Below are 22,262 nucleotides of genomic sequence, written 5' to 3' on the forward strand. Positions count from 1 at the left end.
TTGGATGCAGCTTGCATTCCATGCAGACTCTGAGAGATCATATTGACTTGCTGAGTCAATATTTTGTTCTGAGTCAATATGGCATTCAAAGTATCAACCTCAAGAACTCCCTTCTTCATAGGCATCCCATTGATTACAGGATTCCTTTCAGAAGTGTACATGAACTGGTTATTAGCAACCATGTCAATGAGTTCTTGAGCTTCTGCAGGCGTTTTCTTTAGGTGAATGGATCCACCTGCAGAAGTGTCCAGTGACATCTTTGATAGCTCAGATAAACCATCATAGAATATATCCAGGATGGTCCATTCTGAAAGCATGTCAGAAGGACACTTTTTGGTCAACTGTTTGTATCTTTCCCAAGCTTCATAGAGAGATTCACCTTCTTTCTGTCTGAAGGTTTGAACATCAGCTCTAAGCTTGCTCAGCTTTTGAGGAGGAAAGTACTTGGCTAAGAAAGCCGTGACCAGCTTATCCCAAGAGTTCAGGCTGTCTTTAGGTTGAGAATCCAACCATAATCTAGCTCTGTCTCTTACAGCAAAAGGGAAAAGCATGAGCCTGTAGACTTCAGGATCTATTCCATTAGTCTTAACAGTATCACATATCTGCAAGAATTCAGTTAAGAACTGAAAAGGATCTTCAGATGGAAGTCCATGAAACTTGCAGTTCTGCTGCATCAAAGAAACTAATTGAGGTTTCAGCTCAAAGTTGTTTGCTCCAATGGCAGGAATGGAGATGCTTCTTCCATGTAAATTGGAATTAGGTGCAGTAAAGTCACCAAGCATCCTCCTTGCATTATTATTATTTTCGGCTGCCATCTCCTCTGCCTGTTCGAAAATTTCTGAAAGGTTATCTCTGGATTGTTGTATTTTAGCTTCTCTTAATTTTCTCTTCAGAGTCCTTTCAGGTTCTGGATCTGCTTCCACAAGAATGTTCTTATCCTTTCTCCTGCTCATATGACAAGGAAGAATGGCCAGAAAAATGATAATAATAATAGAGATCCTCTATACCACAGTATAGGGATCCCTTTGTGAGTGGAAGAAAAGAGGGGGAGACAAAGAATGTGATGTAAAGGAAGAAACACAACTGTGAGGATGGAAGGAGGTGAAATGAGATGTTAGGATATGAATGAATAAATAGAATGAGATGGGGGAGGGATAATTTTCGAAAATTATTTTGAAAAAGAGTTAGTGATTTTTGAAAATAGTTTTTGAAAAATATTTAATAATTTTCGAAAATTAAGTTTTTTTTTTAAAAAAAATTAAAATAATTAATAAATTAAAAAGAAATTTTGAAAAAGGGGAGAGATATTTTCGAAAAATGAGAGAGAGAGAGTTAGTTAGGTGGTTTTGAAAAAGATAAGAAACATACAAAAAGTTAGTTAGTTAGTTGAAACAAATTTTGAAAAGATAAGAAGTTAGGAGGTTAGAAAAGATATTTTGAAAAGATATTTTTGAAAAAGATAAGATAAGAAGATATTTTTGAAAAGATATGATAGAAATTAGTTTTGAAAAAGATTTGATTTTTAAAATCACAATTAATGACTTGATTCATAAGAAATCACAAGATATGATTCTAGAACTTAAAGTTTGAATCTTTCTTAACAGGCAAGTAACAAACTTCAAATTTTTGAATCAAAACATTAATTATTTATGTTATTTTCGAAAATTTGATTAAAAATAAGAAAAAGATTTTTGAAAAATATTTTTGAAATTTTCGAAAATAACTAAGAAATTTTTGAAAAAGATTTGATTTTTGAAAAAGATTTTGAAAAAGATAAGATTTTTAAATTGAAAATTTGATTTGACTCATTGGCAACAACTTGATTTTGAAAATTTTTGAAAAAGTCAATCCAAATTTTCGAATTTGATGAGAGAAAAAAGGGAAAGATATTTTTTTTTTTATTTTTGAAATTTTTATGATGCAAGAGAAAAACACTAAAAAGATGCAATGCATGAAATTTTTAGATCAAAACATGTGATGCATGCAAGAATGCTATGAATGTCAAGATGAACACCAAGAACACTTTGAATGTCATGATGAACATCAAGAACATATTTTTGAAAAATTTTTAATGCAAAGAAAACATGCAAGACACCAAACTTAGAATTCTTTAATGCTTAGACACTAAGAATTCAAGAATGCATATAATAAACATGAAAAGAAACAAAACAAAAAATCATCAAGATCAAACAAGAAGACTTACCAAGAACACTTGAAGATCATGAAGAACACTATGAATGCATGATATTTTCGAAAAATGCTAGATGCATATGCAAGTGACACCAAACTTATGATATGATTCAAGACTCAAACAAGAAACAGAAAATTATTTTTGATTTTTATGATTTTCTAATTTTTTTGGATTTTTATTTATATTTTTCGAAAATTTAAAAGAAAAAATAAGGATTCCAAAATTTTTAATATGAATTCCAGGAATCTTGCCATGTTAGTCTAAAGCTTCAGTCCAGGAATTAGACATGGCTCACTAGCCAGCCAAGCTTTCAATGAAAGCTCCAGTCCAAAACACTAGACATGGCCAATGGCCAGCCAAGCTGTGATATATGGAATTACATGCATTGAAGTTATTAGTTGAAGCCTCAGTCCAAAAGAATTTAGACATGGCTTTACAGCCAGCCAGGCTTCAACATGCTTCATGAAACACTAGAATTCATTCTTAAAAATCTTGAATAAAATTTTTGAAAACATTTTTATTTTTTTATTTTTTTATTTTTTTTCAAAAACAAAGGAGAAATTTTTGAAAAATATTTTTGAAAAATTTTTTGAACAGAAAACGAAAAGAAAGTTACCCAATCTGAGCAACAAGATGAACCGTCAGTTGTCCAAACTCAAACAATCCCCGGCAACGGCGCCAAAAACTTGGTGCTGTTGCCGGATCAAAAGGGAATCTGGCACTGATGTTACCGGACCAAAAGCTTGCCGAAAACTCAAACAATCCCCGGCAACGGCGCCAAAAACTTGGTGCACGAAATTGTGATGTCCAGGCTCGAACAATCCCTGGTAATGGCTCCAAAGCTTGGTGCTTTGATCTTAATTCATAATTGTCACAACTTCGATACAACTAACCAGCAAGTGCACTGGGTCGTCCAAGTAATACCTTACGTGAGTAAGGGTCGAATCCCACGGAGATTGTTGGTATGAAGCAAGCTATGGTCACCTTGTAAATCTCAGTCAGGCAGATATAAAGTGATAATGGTGTTTTCGAATATGATATAATAAAATAGGGATAGAGATACTTATGTAATTCATTGGTAGGAATTTCAGATAAGCGAATGGAGATGCTTTTGTTCCTCTGAACCTCTGCTTTCCTGCTATCTTCATCCAGTCAGTCTTACTCCTTTCCATGGCTGGCTTTATGCAAGGGCATCACCGTTGTCAGTGGCTACATCCCCTCCTCTCAGTGAATAATATGCTCACGCACCCTGTCACGGCACGGCTATTCATCTGTCGGTTCCCGATCATGCTGGAATAGGATTCACCCTCCTTTTGCGTCTGTCACTAACGCCCAACAATCGCGAGTTTGAAGCTCGTCACAGTCATTCAATCATTGAATCCTACTCAGAATACCACAGACAAGGTTTAGACCTTCCGGATTCTCTTGAATGCCGCCATCATTCTAGCTTACGCCACGAAGATTCTGATTAAGAGATCTAAGAGATATTCATTCTAGCTTAATTCATGTAGAACAGAAGTGTTTGTCAGGCACGCGTTCATAAGGGAGAAGGATGATGAGCGTCACACATAATCATCACCTTCATCACGTTCTTGGGTGCGAATGGATATCTTAGAAGCGAAATAAGATGAATTGAATAGAAAACAGTAGTACTTTGCATTAATCTTTGAGGAACAGCAGAGCTCCACACCTTAATCTATGGAGTGTAGAAACTCTACCGTATGAAAATACATAAGTGAAGGTCCAGGCATGGCCGAGATGGCCAGCCCCCATGGTCTAAGAACAATGCGTTCAAAGATGGTCTAATACAATAGTAAGAGGTCCTATTTATAATAAACTAGCTAGGGTTTACATGAGTAAGTAATTGATGCATAAATCCACTTCCGGGGCCCACTTGGTGTGTGTTTGGGCTGAGCTTAAGTGTAGCACGTGCAGAGGCCATTTGTGGAGTTGAACGCCAGTTTCTGTGCCAGTTTGGGCGTTCAACTCTGGTTTTGGATCCTTTTCTGGCGCTGGACGCCAGATTTGGGCAGAAAGCTGGCGTTGAACGCCAGTTTACGTCGTCAATTCTTGGCCAAAGTATGGACTATTATATATTGCTGGAAATCCCTAGATGTCTACTTTCCAACGCAATTGGAAGCGTGCCATTTCGAGTTCTGTAGCTCCAGAAAATCCACTTTGAGTGCAGGGAGGTCAGAATCCAACAGCATCAGCAGTCCTTTTTCAACCTCTGAATCTGATTTCTGCTCAAGTCCCTCAATTTCAGCCAGAAAATACCTGAAATCACAGAAAAATACACAAACTCATAGTAAAGTCCAGAAATGTGAATTTAACATAAAAACTAATGAAAACATCCCTAAAAGTAACTAGATCCTACTAAAAACATACTAAAAACAATGTCAAAAAGCGTATAAATTATCCGCTCATCAGTGTCCAGCACCTCTTTGGGTTACTAAATGCTCTGTGGTGAGGGTTACTCTTGATAGTGGACTTTCAGCTGATAATCCTGGGTTAGTTAACCCAAGTTACCAAGTGATAAGGCACCCCTAAGAGCTTATTCATCCAAGTAGATCCCTCACACAGGAGCATCACAGACACATGCTTCAAGATTAAAACCATTGGTGCCTAGCCTTATTGCTTACTATTTTTCTTTTATTCCTCAACTTTGATTATTCTTTCCCTTTTTCTTATTAGGATCTTCTTATTTATCTAGTCTCATGGGGTGTGTCTCAAGCATAGTATTCATGACAGATAGTTGTCTTCCCACCTTATGGTTGAACCAACTTAGCTAACTTATGACCACACCACAAACTCATGGACTTACTCCCTAGTATGAACTCTTCTCTGGTCTTTAAAAGTACTCATTCTCTTTTTATTTGATTTAAAGGGACAAACATACAAGTAAGCAAAGTAAAGATGCAGTGACATAAGGACTAGATATCATAAACCTCTTCAACAAGAACTTAAAAGAAAGAATTTAGAAATGTTTAAACTGAAATGTAAGCAAGTTCTATTTCATACAAGATCTTCCTTATTTAAAGCATAGAAAAAGATGGACCAAAAAAAAAAAAAGAAACTCCACCACCTTTTACTCTTGTGGATGTCCATGCTCTCCTTCTTGATTGCTTGTGCTCCCACTTCCCTTGCCTTTTCCAAGCAGCTTCTTCCAGAAACCACCATCTTCCATCTTCTTCTTGAGTGTTTCCTTTTGCTGTTTCACTTTCCTCTCTTCTTGTTCTACAAAATCTTTTTGGACCTCATCATATGTAGGGATGGCATAGTGTAGATGATGCATATTACTGGACATGTAGTTCAACTTGGCTTGAGTGTTGACGTTGAACTCCTCCCGATGTAGTTGTCGTCCTTCATTAAGTACAGTGAACTCATTGAATGCTTTCATCTGGGCTAGTTGTCGCTGATTGAGTTCCTGCAAATGCTTATCTTGACGTTCTTGCCTCTCGGTAACTTGGTGGATGGTTTGAGTGAGCTGGGAGTATTGTTCCTGTTGCTGCTCTATTTGTTGTTTCTTCCACTCTTCTTGTTGGCTCATCCAGTTCAATATTTACTCTTGTCCTTCCATATGTCTCATCCCCAAATCTTCAATAGCTCTTAGAAGGTGATTCATATTCAAATCTGCTGGGTAAGGATGCTCTCCCTATTGATATTCTTCCTGATGAGACTCCTCTTGGTGAGCTCTTTCCTTTGCTTTTAGTTTCCCTATTTGTGGCCTTCTTTATTGCTGAGCAGGTGTAGTATAGGCCATACGCTGGGTTGTCATTAGCCTCCCTAGGTTAACCCAGTCTGGATTACTATCCTCAAAGACCACCTTGGCCTTTGTGCACAATCGGAGAATGGTGCTGGGGTACCAAAGCCTGGCACCTGATTTAAGCTTCTCAGCTGAATCTTGAATTCCCTCAGCTATAAGTTCATGCACGTTGATTTCTCCACCTTGTACTAGGCAATGTACCATAGTTGCTCGATTAATATTTACCTCTGAATTATTTGCAGCTGGGAGAATAGACCTCCTCACGAGTTCAAACCACCCCTTGGCTTCTGGGCTAAGGTCTCCCCTCTTGATGAACCGGGGTCTCCCATCTCCATACCTCTCCCAGTCAACAGCTATAACACAGATGTCAGTCACTATCTCGGTGAGCTCATCATTGTCTTGGCTTTTACTTATCCTTGCATTATAGCTAGGCTCATCAAAGTATGGTGATTTCAGGTGAAGAGTTCTTATTATAGCATTTGGGCTGAAGTCTACCTCCTTTCCCCTTACATAGCTTTTGAAGGTTGGGGCTCTGGTTTTGTCTTCTCTGACCACATTTGCGTAGAACTCTTTGATGAGGTTTGCATTGATCTTCCCCTCTGGATTGGTGAGCAATTACCACCCTCTTTCTTCAATCTTCTCCCGAATCTGTGGGCTTTCGTCTTCATTGATTTGGAAGGTTAACTGATGACAGGTCATCTTAGCCCAGTTTCACTAGCATTTTTCTTTTGTTTTCAATTAAATTATGCACTTTCTTGAGCCAAAAGCAAGCCAATTGGGTAGATTTTCATGTTTCCTTTGATTTAATCAACCATGTATGAATTCATGCTATTTCATGAGGTTTTATGCTATAATTGTCATATATTATGAAAGAATGAATATCTCATGATTTTGAGCATAGCTTTGATGTGTTTGGTTGATTAATGATAGGTGAAGAAAGCTTGGAGAAAGGTTGATGCAAGAAGGAATGGCTAGGAGGAGTGACTTGAGTCTTGAATTAATTATGAACCAGGAAGCAAAAGCTGGAGCAAAAGTTAGCCCCTAACTTTTTGGCTAACTTTTGGGCAAAAGCTGGAGCAAAAGTTAGCCCCTAACTTTTTGGCTAACTTTTGGGCAAAAGTTGGAGCAAAAGTTAGCCTCTAACTTTTTTGCTAACTTTTGGCATGAAAAACACTCCCTGGATGCACCAAAAGTTTGTGCCAACGTTAGCCCCTAACTTTTGGCTAACGTTGGCGCTTGAAAAACTCCCTGGGCTAGCAAAAGTTTGCGCCAACGTTAGCCCCTAACTTTCTGGCTAACGTTGGCGCCATGAATAACTAAGGGGAGGCCAACATTGGAGCAAAAGTTAGACCCCTAACTTTTGCCCCAACGTTGGTATCAGCAAAACAAGGGTACTGATGTGAAAAGTTGGAGCAAAAGTTAGACCCTAACTTTTACTCCAACTTTCACTCAAGCTTTCATGATTCCAACCCGGTTCAATTCGGTTCTTTTCCAAACTCCAAGAGCAATCAACCAAGGCCTCTCTCAACCCAATTCCACCAAGAGCAAAGGCCCAATTGAAGGCTTGAAGACCATTTGAAGAAAGTGTATAAATAGATTAGAATTTAAGTTTTAAAAGGGGCTTTTCTAGGGAGTTTTCATAGAGAGTTTTCGGAAAGCTTTTGGTGTTGAGTGAATTTTAATTTCTAAGTCTCGGGGAAGGAGAATTGAATTCCCTTCCTCTTAGTTTTCTTGTTTTGAATTCCAATTACACTTGTCTTGGATCTTGGGTTGGAGAATTGAAGAAATTCTGTTTCAATCTCATCCTGAGACCTCTCTGCTTTATTTTACTGCACAATTGAATTCGGTTTCGGTTAATTGCTTTTCATCTAATTTCTTTGCAATTTACAATTTCCTTTGCAATTGTTCTTGTTGGATCTAGGAAGGCATTGAGATCTAGACTTGGTTTTCTAGTCTCTTGGGTCCTGAGATCCGGATTTCCCATTTCTCATTCCCTGTTTACTGCTTTCCATGCTGATTTACTTTTCTGTTTAAGATCCGGTTCAATCCAAGTCTTCTTCTATTTCTCTGCTTGTTGCAATTTTACATTTCCTTGTTTAATTTCTGCAAATCCAATTCCCAATTCCCTTTACAATTCAAGCCATTTACATTTCTTGCACTTTAAGATTCTGCAATTTACATTTCTTGCGTTCTAAGTTTCTGCCATTTAATTTCTTGCTCTTTAAGATTCAGCACTTTAAATTCCAGTTCTCTTTAATTTCATGCAATTTACCCATTTCCTTTACTTTCTATGCAATTTCAATTCTGCAAATCACAAATCTCTCAACCAAATCTTGATTCGCTTGACTAAATCAACCACCAAACTAAAATTGCTCAATCCTTCAATCCCTGTGGGATCGACCTCACTCACGTGAGTTATTATTACTTGATGCGACCCGGTGCACTTGACGGTTAGATTTGGGTGTTTTGGAGAAATTTGTTTCTCCGCGAAAATATCCCATCATTAACTCGGGCAGTATCTTTTTGAGCTTTATCCGCTCAAATTCTCGTTCATGGAAGGCAGTCTTGAATCTCTTCTCGTCGAAGGGAATGTTCTCCGTTGGTTCCTTCCTCTTCTGCCTCTTGGAGCTTGATGATGCCATGAATGAAGTTAAAGCAAAAAAAAGGGTGTAGTGAAGGGAAGAGATGTGGGATTTAGAGAGTGAGGAGTTGAAGAATTGGTTGCTGGAAAGTGAGGTGCAAGGGGTATGAATTTTGAATGTGGAGATGGTGTGGATTTGATTCACTTATATAGAGAAGTGATGAAGAGATGAACGGTGTGGATTGATGGGATTGGTGTATGATGAACGGATGGGGTTTTATATGGAGTAAGCACGAGGATTCTCAACTTTATGATGGAGTTGGTTCGCTTTCCAAGTTTGTTCTTCCTCTAATGTTGCATGGCAACCATTCCCAATGCATTCCCCCTTGAGGCACGTGTGTAGTGCCCTCTTCATGAAGTGGCCGAACCTTTCCCATTAAATTGTCCAATCAATCTCTTTCAATGCTCCTTTCCTTTCCCTATAAAGATCAAATAAGAAAAGTAAGAAATATCATAAAAAAATCAATTTAGATTTTTACGGCTAAAATAATAAAGAGAAGAAAAGATTAGATTGTTTATTCATGAACTCCAACTAACTAACTAACTGTGTATCCCTTTATGCATTTTGGTGGCACCATGGGGTGACACCAAACTTAGTTTGAAGCATTGTGATGAAAAGTTCTGTTCAAAGCTCCAAGACTAGAATGCTCTCTGTTGCATTCATGCTTTCTTGGAATGCTTTGAACACCAAACTTGTTCTTCACTATATACTGCAATATAAGGACTTCACCAAGTTTGGGTTGGAATTTATGAATATTGACTTATTCACTAGTAAAAGCTAATAAAACATGGGTTACCTCCCATGAAGCGCTTCTTTAGCGTCACTAGCTTGACGTTTCTCCTTCATCAGGGTGGTTGATAATGCTTCAAGTCCTCCCCTCTTGCCTTGGACTTATATCCATTGGTTGTATTAATGATCTCTACATGTTCCAAGGAAAGAACTCTGTTGATAGTGAAGACCTTAGGTAACTGAGATGGTACAGTGGGGAGATTAGGGGGGATATCTGGGAAGTAAGCTGAAATCACTTTATCTCCTGGAGAGAGGCCTTCCGTAAGGATTTTCTTGTTCATCCACCCCCTTGGTACCTTCTTCTTTGTCCCTTTTGATGCTTCCCTGTTCTTGGCGACTTCTTCTTTTAAGTGAATTTTGTTGTTGTCTTCACATGCCTCTGGTGGTTTAGGTTCCTCCAGCTTCTCCTTGAGCTGTGACGATTGCTGTTTGCCTTGTTCATCATTCAGTGGGATTCTCAGATGTGTTGGTGGTGCCTCAGTGCTTGTTTCCTCTGTCAGCATCCCGTTATGATCATTGCTTGGTTCTTTGTTTTCTTGGTCAGTTTCTTGGGAGAGTTTGAAGACATTGAAGCTGAGTTGTTCATCATGGATCCTCAATATTAGCTCCCCTCGTTCCACATCTCTGAGTGCTCTGGCTGTAGCTAGGAATGGTCTTCCCAATATGATTGGGTGAGTGTGACTCTCTTCCATGTCCAAGATGACAAAGTCTGTGGGAAGAAAGTATTTCCCCACCTTTAACAACACGTTTTCCACCACCCCTCTTGCTTGTTTTTGAGTTTTGTCAGCCAGCCTGATGACTACATCTGTGGGCAATATCTCATTGATCTGCAGCCTCTTCACCAGGGATAGAGGCATTAAGTTGATGCTTGCTCCCAAATCGGAGAGTGCTCTATCAAACATTGTTTCTCCTATGGCACAGGGGACATGAAAACTCCCTGGATCTTTTCTTTTTGTAGGCAACTGCGGTTGAATGAGGGCACTGCACTCCTTGTTCATCACTATAGTTTGGCCTCCCTTGAGTGAGCTTTTCCTGGGAAGCAACTCCTTCATGTACTTGATGAATGCAGGCATTTGTTGGATAGTCTTGATGAATGGTATGTTCACATGCAGAGATGCAAATAAGTCAAGAAATCTTGAGTATATTCTCCTCTCCACAGCTCCCTTGAGCAGTTGGGGAAAAGGTGCATAGAGTCTCAGCAACTCCTGCTTTGAGATTTCTGGTTCTTGGTAATCTTTTTCCACCTCCTCTACTGAGGTATCTTCAGGTTGTTCTGACAGCTTGCTTGGCTTGTCCTCAGTCTCCTTATCACTTATAGTGACAATCTTGCAATCTTCCCATCTTCCCTTCTTTGTTTCACCTCTCGGATTCTTCTCTGTGTCACTTGGGAATCCATCTGTGGGTTTGGGAATTTGCTCAGAGAGATATCCTACTTGAGATTCCAACCTCTTGATTGTGTCTCCCTGGTTCTTGAAACTGGCTCGCACTTCCTCCTTGAAGACCTTGTTGTCTTGAATCTCCTTGCTTAGGCCTTCAAGTAGATTCTCAATCCTTGAGATTCTTTCATCAAATGATGACAGGTCAGGCTGAGTAGGGTTATTCTGGCCTTGATATGAATGTGGGGAGGTGTTGTTATGGGGGTGTTGATATGGTCTAGATGTGAAGTGTTGGGTGGCTGCATTGTTTGGATTTGGGCGTCTTTGATCAAGGCTTTGGTCTTGTTGATTTCCCCACCTAAAGTTTGGGTGATTCCTCCATCCAGGGTTGTAGGTCTTGGAGTATGGATCATGGTTTTGCCTAGGTGAATTCCCAATGTAGTTGGCTTGCTCCTGACTACCCTCTGCTTCTTCATTCACTCCTTCTTGGGTTGTTGATGAAGTGGAGACTGCTGCTACTTGGTTCCTCTCCATCTTCTTGGTGAGGTCAGCCAGCTGCTAGGTAATGAGCTTGTTTTGGGCCAGCAGAGCATCTACATTGTTTAGCTCCATTACTCCTCTTGTGTTCCCTCTTTCGGAAGCATGAAGTAGTCGTTCTCTGCTACTGTTTCAATGACATCTATGGCTTCCTCAATAGTCTTCTTCTTGTTCAAAGATCCTCCGGATGAATGGTCTACGGCCTTCTTTGACTCATAAGAGAGCCCTTCATAGAAAATGTGCAGCTGCACCCATTCATTGAACATATCTGGTGGGCACCTCCTTGTTAAGTCTTTAAACCTCTCCCATGCTTCATATAGAGTCTCACCATCTTATTGCCTGAAAGTTTGGACCTCAGCTCTCAGCCTATTGATTCGTTGAGGGGGGTAAAATTTTGCTAAGAATTTGTTCACCACGTCTTCCCAAGTTGTCAAGCTCTCCCTTGGAAAAGACTCCAGCCACTTAGCTGCCTTATCCCTGAGTGAGAATGGAAATAAGAGCAGTCTATAGGCGTCAAGATGAACACCATTAGACTTCACTGTGTCACATATTCTCAGAAAGGTGGTTAGATGTTGATTGGGGTCCTCTTGGACACTCCCTCCGAACGAACAGTTGTTCTGAACAAGGGTGATGAGCTGTGGCTTCAGTTCAAAATTGTTGGCATGGATGGTTGGCTTTTGAATGCTACTTCCACAGTTCCCTGGGTTTGGATTGATGTAAGAGCCTAAAACTATTCTATCCTCCCAGCATGATTTGCTCCACCTCCTCTGCCATGGTTGTGAGCCTCTTCTTCATGATGGTTTTCCATGTTTTCTTCCATGTTTGGTTCAAAGTATTCCTCAAAGTGTTCTTCCTCTTCTTCACCACCAACTACACGTTTTTCTCTTGCTTCCCTCCTTAGTCTAAGGAAGGTTCTCTCAGGTTCAGAATCAAAGGAAGTTGAAGCCCCGCTTCTTCTCCCTGTCATACAACCAACAAGTACAAGCAAAGAGAATAGGTGCAGAAAGTATATCTGTCAGAATTACTGTTAGTGTGAGTGATGCAATATATCAAACAGTTAGTGGGTTAGTGAGATGAATAGTAAATAACAAAGAAAAAGTAAGGAGGAAGGGAAGAAGTTATCTAAAACAGAAAGTAAATGACTCAAACAGAAATTTAAATCAAACAAAAATAAAATGCTCAATCTAGTTATCCTCCAATCCAATCATTGTTGATGCACAATCAATCCCCGGCAACAGCGCCATAAACTTGATGCACGGAAAACTTGTCTCACAACAAATTTCCTTCGGCAAGTGTACCGAATTTTGTCGTCAAGTAAAAACTCACAATAGAGTGAGGTCGAATCCCACAAGGATTGATTGATCAAGCAACTTTAATTAGAGGACTATTCTAGTTGAGCGAATCCAGAATTTGAGTTGAGAATTGCAGAAAATAAAATGGCGGGAAGGTAATTGACAGGAAAGTAAATGCTAGAATTATAGATCTGAAAGTAAATGACGGAAGGTAAATTGCAGAATTGTAAATAGGAATGGGGGAATTGCTCATTTAAAGTAAATAACAGAAATTAAAGAGAATGGGTAAGATCAGAAATAGGGAGTTCATTGGGCTTAGGAGATGTTGCATTCTCCGGATCAATTTCATTTTCATCTCTTCCTCAATCAATGCACTCATTGATCTCCTTGGCAATCTTAAGTGATTGAATTACAATTTCTTGTAATTCAATCTTTCAAATCTTGATCAATAGCTAATTCCTTGGTCAATTGCTCATGAGAAGAGATGAAGTATGGTCACTGATTATACCACATGCATTTCCCAAACCAAGTATTGAGAGGATTATAGTCACATATCCATCCAAACCCAATTTGGTCCAGCATGAGAAAGCATTTCTAGCTTGATCTCTTCATTCTTCTTTCAAGGTTCAGAAGAGATCCAAGTATGAATAGCTTCTTTTTCAAGATAACTACTCAATTGGATGAAGATCAAAAGCTTTCAAGTAAAATCAAGAGAAAAGATAGAAGAAGAATAATGAAAACTAGTATTGATCCATCAAATTACAACAGAGCTCCCTAACCCAATGACAAGGGTTTAGTTGTTCATAGCTCTGGAAAATGAAAATAAAGATGGAGAATACATGATGAAAACTTAGAGTTCAGAGAAAGTAAATACAGGGAGTAGTTCTATACTAAGAGTCTCCCTATAATTTCCAACTCCCAAAATATTTCAAAGATACTCCTATATATACTACTCTTCTGTTCTTCTAGTTGATTCTTCAAGTCTTGGGTCTTTGGATCTTGAGTTGGAAGCAGTTCTCTTCTTCATTGGGCTTAGCTTTTACTTGCAGAGAGAAAGTATGAAGTGGGCAGGGGCTTTGGCTCAGGAAGTTAGTGGTGTTAACGTTCAGTGAAAATATGGGTTCAAGAACGTTAGTGACAATCACCTTTTTTACTAACGTTCCTCACCAAAGTTAAAGGCTACGTTAACCTCAACGTTAGTGGCACAAACGTTGCCACTAACGTTTCCACTATGTCCTTCGCACACGTTATTGGGACTCAACTTTCCCAATAACGTTGAGAAGCCTCCCCCTTCCCTACGTTAGAGCCCACGTTAACTTAGTTAACGTGGCTCTTTTAACGTAGGCTTGCCATCCTTCGAGAACGTTAGTGACACTTACCATTGTAACTAACGTTCCAAATTGCCCCTATTTTCCACGTTAGAGTCCACGTTAACTAGGTTAACGTGGCTTCTAACGTGGCCTTGCTAGCCATCTCCAACGTTAGTGACAAAGTTGGGTGTCACTAACGTTGGCTCATCCTTCCCTTATCCACGTTAGCTTCTACGTTAACTAAGTTAACGTGGGAGTTAACGTGGCTCATGGTGGCATGTGTGGCTTCTTCCAACGTTAGTGACAATGTTGGGTGTCACTAACGTTGGCAATCACCTTCTTTCTTCATGTTAGCTTCCACGTTAACTAGGTTAACGTGGGAGTCAACGTGGCTCATGGGGGGCTTGTGTTCTTCCAACGTTAGTGACAATGTTGGGTGTCACTAACGTTGTCGACCACTTTGTTCCTTCACGTTAGCTTCCACGTTAACTAGGTTAACGTGGGAGTTAACGTGTCTTAATGTGCTTTGGCCAACGTTAGTGACAATATTGAGTGTCACTAACATTGGCTCCCCCCTTCCTTATTAACGTTAGAGGCCACGTTAACTAGGTTAACGTGGACTCTAACGTGGCCACTCATGATCTTGGTTCAACGTTAGTGATAATGTTAAGTGTCACTAACGTTGGCTCTATTTCTTAACGTGGGCAATGATGGCTTTGAGAGCGTTATTGGCAATCACTTTTCTCATTAACTTTGTAAGTTACTCCCATTCCACGTTAGTGTTAACGTTAGTGCAACTAACGTAGCCACTAATGTGGTTCTTCTTTGCTTCCTTTGTCCTGAAATTAAGCAATAAAGTGCATCAAAGTTCTAGTCCAAGTCATGGGAAATGCAACATCCAATTTGTCCTTAAATTCATGCAAAATCCTCATGAAATCATGTAAAATGCACAATGTATGCTTGAATCAAGATGTAAGTGAATATCTACCCAAAACTAGCTTATTTCCTAAGGAAATGCATGAAACTATCCTAAAAACAGTAAAGAAAAGGTCAGTGAAACTGGCCAAAATGCCCTGGCATCACAACACCAAACTTAAAGCTTGCTTGTCCCAAGCAAGTACTGGAACAAGAGAATGATGAAAGAAATGCCAGGAGAAATGAGTCATTCTTGTGGAAGTCATGTCCTGGTTTTATGGTGGTTTCATGCATAGCAACTTAGGCTCATTCCTGGCTTTCAGACCTTTATCATATCCTAGAATACTCACTTGTTATTGCATCCCATGAGACTTTTATTCATTGATCCTTTTTTTGTTATTTGAGGGCTTATTTTTGTTTTTTTAAGCTAAGTGCTGTGTAAGGGGGCAACTCTTTAAAATAAGCTTTCAGCCAACACTCCCGAACCAGTTGGTTCAAGGTGCTAGGTGTTAAAGCACCCCTGAGGACTTACTTGCTCAAGTCTCTCCCCCATACATACACATCACAGGCACATAGTTTATTTATTTTCTTTTCTTGAGACCTTGGTGTCCAGCACCTCTTTGGGTTACTAAATGCTCTGTGGTGAGGGTTACTCTTGATAGTGGACTTTCAGCTGATAATCCTGGGTTAGTTAACCCAAGTTACCAAGTGATAAGGCACCCCTAAGAGCTTATTCATCCAAGTAGATCCCTCACACAGGAGCATCACAGACACATGCTTCAAGATTAAAACCATTGGTGCCTAGCCTTATTACTTACTATTTTTCTTTTATTCCTTAACTTTGATTGTTCTTTCCCTTTTTCTTATTAGGATCTTCTTATTTATCTAGTCTCATGGGGTGTGTCTCAAGCATAATATTCATGATAGATAGTTGTCTTCCCACCTTATGGTTGAACCAACTTAGCTAACTTATGACCACACCACAAACTCATGGACTTACTCCCTAGTATGAACTCTTCTCTGGTCTTTAAAAGCACTCATTCTCTTTTTATTTGATTTAAAGGGACAAACATACAAGTAAGCAAAGTAAAGATACAGTGACATAAGGACTGGATATCATAAACCTCTTCAACAAGAACTTAAAAGAAAGAATTTAGAAATGTTTAAACTGAAATGGAAGCAGGTTCTATTTCATACAAGATCTTCCTTATTTAAAACATAGAGAAAGATGGACCAAAAAAAAAGAACCTCCACCACTTTTTACTCTTGTGGATGTCCATGCTCTCCTTCTTGATTGCTTGTGCTCCCACTTCCCTTGCCTTTTCCAAGCAGCTTCTTCCAGAAACCACCATCTTCCATCTTCTTCTTGAGTATTTCCTTTTGCTGTTTCACTTTCCTCTCTTCTTGTTCTACAAAATCTTTTTGGACCTCATCATATGTAGGGATGGCATAGTGTAGATGATGCATATTACTGGACATGTAGTTCAACTTGGCTTGAGTGTTGATGTTGAACTCCTCCCGATGTAGTTGCCGTCCTTCATTAAGTATAGTGAACTCATTGAATGCTTTCATCTGGGATAGTTGTCGCTGATTGAGTTCCTACAAATGCTTATCTTGACGTTCTTGCCTTTCGGTAACTTGGTGGATGGTTTGAGTGAGCTGGGAGTATTGTTCCTGTTGCTGCTCCATTTGTTGTTTCTTCCACTCTTCTTGTTGGCTCATCCAGTTCAATATTTTCTCTTGTCCTTCCATATGTCTCATCCCCAAATCTTCAATAGCTCTTAGAAGGTGATTTATATTCAAATCTGCTGGGTAAGGATGCTCTCCCTATTGATATTTTTCCTGATGAGACTCCTCTTGGTGAGCTCCTTCCTTTGCTTTTAGTTTCCCTATTTGTGGCCTTCTTTGTTGCTGAGCAGGTGTAGTATAGGCCATACGCTGGGTTGTCATTAGCCTCCCTGGGTTAACCCAGTCTGGATTACTATCCTCAAAGACCACCTTGGCCTTTGTGCACAATCGGAGAATGGTGCTGGGGTACCAAAGCCTGGCACCTGATTCAAGCTTCTCAGCTGAATCTTGAATTCCCTTAGCTATAAGTTCATGCACGTTGATTTCTCCACCTTGTACTAGGCAATGTACCATAGTTGCTCGATTAATATTTACCTCTGAATTATTTACAGCTGGGAGAATAGACCTCCTCACGAGTTCAAACCACCCCTTGGCTTCTGGGCTAAGGTCTCCCCTCTTGATGAACCGTGGTCTCCCATCTCCATACCTCTCCCAGTCAGAAGCTATAACACAGATGTCAGTCACTATCTCGGTGAGCTCATCATTGTCTTGGCTTTTACTTATCCTTGCATTATAGCTAGGCTCATCAAAGTCTGGTGATTTCAGGTGAAGAGTTCTTATTATAGCATTTGGGCTAAAGTCTACCTCCTTTTCCCTTACATAGCTTTTGAAGGTTGGGGCTCTGGTTTTGTCTTCTCTGACCACATTTGCGTAGAATTCTTTGATGAGGTTTGCATTGATCTTCCCCTCTGGATTGGTGAGCAATTGCCACCCTCTTTCTTCAATCTTTTCCTGAATCTGTGGGCATTCGTCTTCATTGATTTGGAAGGTTAACTCGGGCAGTATCCTTTTGAGCTTTATCCGCTCAAATTCTCGTTCATGGAAGGCAGTCTTGAATCTCTTCTCGTCGAAGGGAATGTTCTCCGTTGGTTCCTTCCTCTTCTGCCTCTTGGAGCTTGATGATGCCATGAATGAAGTTAAAGCAAAAAAAAGGGTGTAATGAAGGGAAGAGATATGGGATTTAGAGAGTGGGGAGTTGAAGAATTGGTTGCTGGAAAGTGAGGTGCAAGGGGTATGAATTTTGAATGTGGAGATGGTGTGGATTTGATTCACTTATATAGAGAAGTGATGAAGAGATGAACGGTGTGGATTGATGGGATTGGTGTATGATGAACGGATGGGGTTTTATATGGAGTAAGCACGAGGATTCTCAACTTTATGATGGAGTTGGTTCGCTTTCCAAGTTTGTTTTTCCTCCAATGTTGCATGGCAACCATTCCCAATGCATTCCCCCTTGAGGCACGTGTGTAGTGCCCTCTTCATGAAGTAGCCGAACCTTTCCCATTAAATTGTCTAATCAATCTCTTTCAATGCTCCTTTCCTTTCCCTATAAAGATCAAATAAGAAAAGTAAGAAATATCATAAAAAAATCAATTTAGATTTTTACGGCTAAAATAATAAAGAGAAGAAAAGATTAGATTGTTTATTCATGAACTCCAACTAACTAACTAATTGTGTATCCCTTTATGCATTTTGGTGGCACCATGGGGTGACACCAAACTTAGTTTGAAGCATTGTGATGAAAAGTTCTGTTCAAAGCTCCAAGACTAGAATGCTCTCTGTTGCATTTATGCTTTCTTGGCATGCTTTGAACACCAAACTTGTTCTTCACTATATACTGCAATATAAGGACTTCACCAAGTTTGGGTTGGAATTTATGAATATTGACTTATTCACTACTAAAAGCTAATAAAACATGGGTTGCCTCCCATGAAGCGCTTCTTTAGCGTCACTAGCTTGACGTTTCTCCTTCATCAGGGTGGTTGATAATGCTTCAAGTCCTCCCCTCTTGCCTTGGACTTATATCGATTGGTTGTATCAATGATCTCTACATGTTCCAAGGAAAGAACTCTGTTGATAGTGAAGACCTTAGGTAATTGAGATGGTACAGTGGGGAGATTAGGGGGGATATCTGGGAAGTAAGCTGAAATCACTTTATCTCCTGGAGAGAGGCCTTCCGTAGGGTTCTTCTTGTTCCTCCACCCCCTTGGTACCTTCTTCTTTGTCCCTTTTGATGCTTCCCTGTTCTTGGCGACTTCTTCTTTTAAGTGAATTTTGTTGTTGTCTTCTTCTTTTAAGTGAATTTTGTTGTTGTCTTACCTTTGTACTTTTCAAATTTAAATTAACATCTTTTAGGGTTAGCATCTCCTCTTTAAAGAGGAGATCACTAAGATTTAGAGAGGACCGAATATTGTTTTTCATATCTTAGTTTTACTTTTATAAATCATGAGCAACTAAACCTCCTGGTTAAGGTTAAGAGCTCTGCTTATCTCTATGGATTAATATCATTACTATTCTATTTTAATATATATTTGATTTAGTTCTAAGGTGTATTTTTGTTCTTCATCCAAATGAGACTGGGTATGTCCCTTTTTCTACATGAGTTCCTGTGATACTCGGAACAAGGTCACTTGAGCTACAGCTTGAAAACACTCTTCCTAAATCGCAATTATTTGGGCTAATTGGGATATGTGATATATAATCCTATTAGTTTTGGGTAATTGAGATTTTTATGGCACTAAACTAGTTTTTTGAACTTCACCCTCTGATCCGAAAGATTTGACCTTGTCTGTGGCGTTTTGAGTAGGATTGGAGGAGATTAATTCGCTAGGGAAATAAGTTTTGATCACTTACAGTTTGTCATAGAATGAATCATTCATTATTAAAATAGTTGGTAAGAAATATTAATCCAGAAAGGTGAATATCTCCGAGACTTTAACTATTCTCTCATTATTGTTTCTACACCAATTCTTTACAGCTTTCTTTATTATTGTTTTATGCGAATTCAACATCAACAACCTTTTCTCTATTTGCCTGACTAAGACCTACCGGATAACCATTGCTTGTTCAATCGAGCAATTCTTGTGGGATCGACCCTCACTCACCTGAGGTATTACTTGGACGCCACGTTGTACTTGCCGGCAAAATTGTGCGAGTTCTAATTTCGCGCACCAAAACTCTATTAGCACAAGAATTGCAGTTTTGTGGATATTTCTTGTACCTGAGGTATTCCTTACTTTTTGTTTGCTTCATTTCCTTTTCCTTATTTTTCCATGGATGTTGAATTTGAGCTTCAATTGCTTTAATAGATCTTTTGTCATTTTTTTCTTATCTTTGCCAATATGTGATGATTGATGTTTCATTTTGGGCTTCAAATTGGTTGAGTATCTTATAATTGCTCATTGCTTGATAATTGCACACCAAGTATTCGAGAAAATGCATGAATGCCATTTTGGTTAATTTTCATCATGTACTTTCAATTTGGTGCTTCTCCTCATTCACTTGTTCACTTAATAATTCATGATATTTTTTTCTATACGCATTGAGTCCACTTTGCTTGCTAATTAGATACTCATTGAACATGACTTGCTCTTTGTTATGGATGCTTGAGATTACTCTTCTCATGCCATTGCATGTTCACTTCCTTTTGCATCCCATGCCAAGTATTGTGAACCATGTATCTATGATCACTTTGTTGCAAGATTTCTTTCGGGCACTGTCTTTAACTTGCATGTTTTTGTTAAAATGATTCTTTGGGTTTAATGTCTTCCTGTTTCTCTTCCTTTCTCAGGATGGCCACCAAGAAAGGCAAGGAGAAAGCTTCAAGGAAACTGGCCGCAAAGAGGGCACCCCAAAGATCAACCTCTAAGGCGCACTCTTCATTGGGAGCCAGACCCCTATCTAAGAAGGCGAAGACACCCGCTCCTAGTGATGAGAATGAAAAGAGCAAACCGGCAAAAGATTCTTCAAGGTTCTCCAACCGCTTCTGTGAACTTATGTTCCCCTCCATAGCTGTGAGGAACTATCATCCTAAGCATCTACTCGCTTCGCCGGACAAGGTTGCTCCTTATATTCTACCCCGCATTGAACGGCGAGGATGGGAGTCTCTTTTGAGAAAACCAAGGGAAATCAACCTCTCTTAGGTGAAAGAATTCTACACTAACTACCATCTCTCTTCTCTTCAATCGGTATACATGCGCCGAAAGCAAGTATCAGTTTTAGAAGAGGCTATTCAGCAAGTGCTTAATGTCCTACTGGTACCAAGTGACATGGATGGCTACCAAGAAGTCCTACGTCATCGAGAGAAGTTTGGGTTTGATTGGGACTCGATCCTCCGAGTCAATGCTGAGCCAGGGACATTTTGGATCCATGGTCGACCCCGGATAAGGCCCAAGTGCATTGACACTTGCTTTCTCACTGTGGAAGCTAGAGCTTGGGCCCAGATCTTATCTCACTATGTGCTACCTAGCACACACAAGTTGTCCTTCACGGCGGACCTTGCCTTGCTTGTTTGGTGTGTTCTCACGAAGAGGCCGGTGAACATTCCGTTTCTTGTCAAGCAAGCGATGAGTCAAGTCCACGCCCGGGGTAATTTGCCATTTCCAGCATTGGTATCTGATTTAGTTGCTGCTGTGGGTATCCCTTGGGATGCCAAGGACAGGAAGATTATAGTTCCGGCTAAGGGCGATGTGGTCCCAAGCGGAAAATACTTACATCTTCCCATGAACAACCTAAACCTTGACATAGCCCTTCTATCTACAATTCCTTCTACCTCATCATCACCACCACAGCAAAGATCTACACATCAAAGGATAGAAGATCTACACAGAAACTTGATAGATATGAGCAGCGCAACCAACGCCGATACACTTACATCAAGAAGCTTCTGCGTTGTGTTACCCCTAGCATGGAGGAACCCGAAATATTCACATCCACTTCAAACCCAAGTGATGGGAGCTCTGAAGGAGAGGATAGTGACGGCTCTGGTCCCAACCGCCCTTTGCGCATTGTTCGTAGCACGGAGGACCGTGCTAAATTCTAAGTGTGGGGAGGTTGTTCGACCGATCTCCATGGGTAACAATTTTTTCCTTTCAATACCCATGGATTTATCTTTTGCTTAGTAGTTAGTACATTGCATGTGTAGTTAGTCTTGCTTGTAAATAATCCTTGCGTGATAGTTAGTTTCTATAGAGTTGCTTGGTCAAAATAATAACTTCTTCCCCAAGAAACTGTGTTTTGGGGTACCCTACCAAATTTTGAAAAAAAAAATTTTGTGGCAAACTTGCTTTAAGAATGTATTTTGGAACATAGTGATTGAGCTAAGAACACAAGCATGTAAGTTTTGAGCCTATTGCATGGTTACATCTTTGGTACACGAAATTGTGATCATCAACATTGGCGCCAAAGACTTGGTGCTCTCAAACGTGAATCACACTTTGTCACAACTTCGCACAACTAACCAGCAAGTGCACTGGGTCGTCCAAGTAATAAACCTTACGTGAGTAAGGGTCGATTCCACGGAGATTGTCGGCCTGAAGCAAGCTATGGTCACCTTGTAAATCTCAGTCAGGCGGATTCAAATGGTTATGGTGAATTGATAATAAAAACATAACTAAAATATAAACTAGGATAGAGATACTTATGTAATTCATTGGTGAGAATTTCAGATAAGCGTATAGAGATGCTTTCGTTCCTCCTGAACCTCTGCTTTCCTGCTGTCTTCATCCAATCATTCCTACTCCTTTCCATGGCAAGCTGTATGTTGGGCATCACCGTTGTCAATGGCTACATCCCGTCCTCTTTGTGAAAATGGTCC

The 22,262-nt window shown here is 39.7% G+C and overlaps 2 non-coding genes across 2 annotated transcripts; both read left to right on the forward strand.

Annotated features, from left to right (window-relative positions):
* Nucleotides 1-311: 311 nt before the first annotated feature.
* On the forward strand, nt 312-419 carry LOC148576303 (small nucleolar RNA R71). Its single transcript, XR_015904153.1, has one exon. It is a non-coding gene; the product is annotated as a small nucleolar RNA R71 (small nucleolar RNA).
* An 11,143-nt stretch (nt 420-11,562) lies between these two features.
* On the forward strand, nt 11,563-11,669 carry LOC148576304 (small nucleolar RNA R71). Its single transcript, XR_015902817.1, has one exon. It is a non-coding gene; the product is annotated as a small nucleolar RNA R71 (small nucleolar RNA).
* The last annotated feature ends 10,593 nt before the right edge of the window (nt 11,670-22,262 follow it).

Source organism: Arachis ipaensis, chromosome B1 (genome assembly GCF_059453495.1).
Source record: "Arachis ipaensis isolate K30076 ecotype BB chromosome B1, ASM5945349v1, whole genome shotgun sequence".
Lineage (NCBI taxonomy): Eukaryota > Viridiplantae > Streptophyta > Magnoliopsida > Fabales > Fabaceae > Arachis > Arachis ipaensis.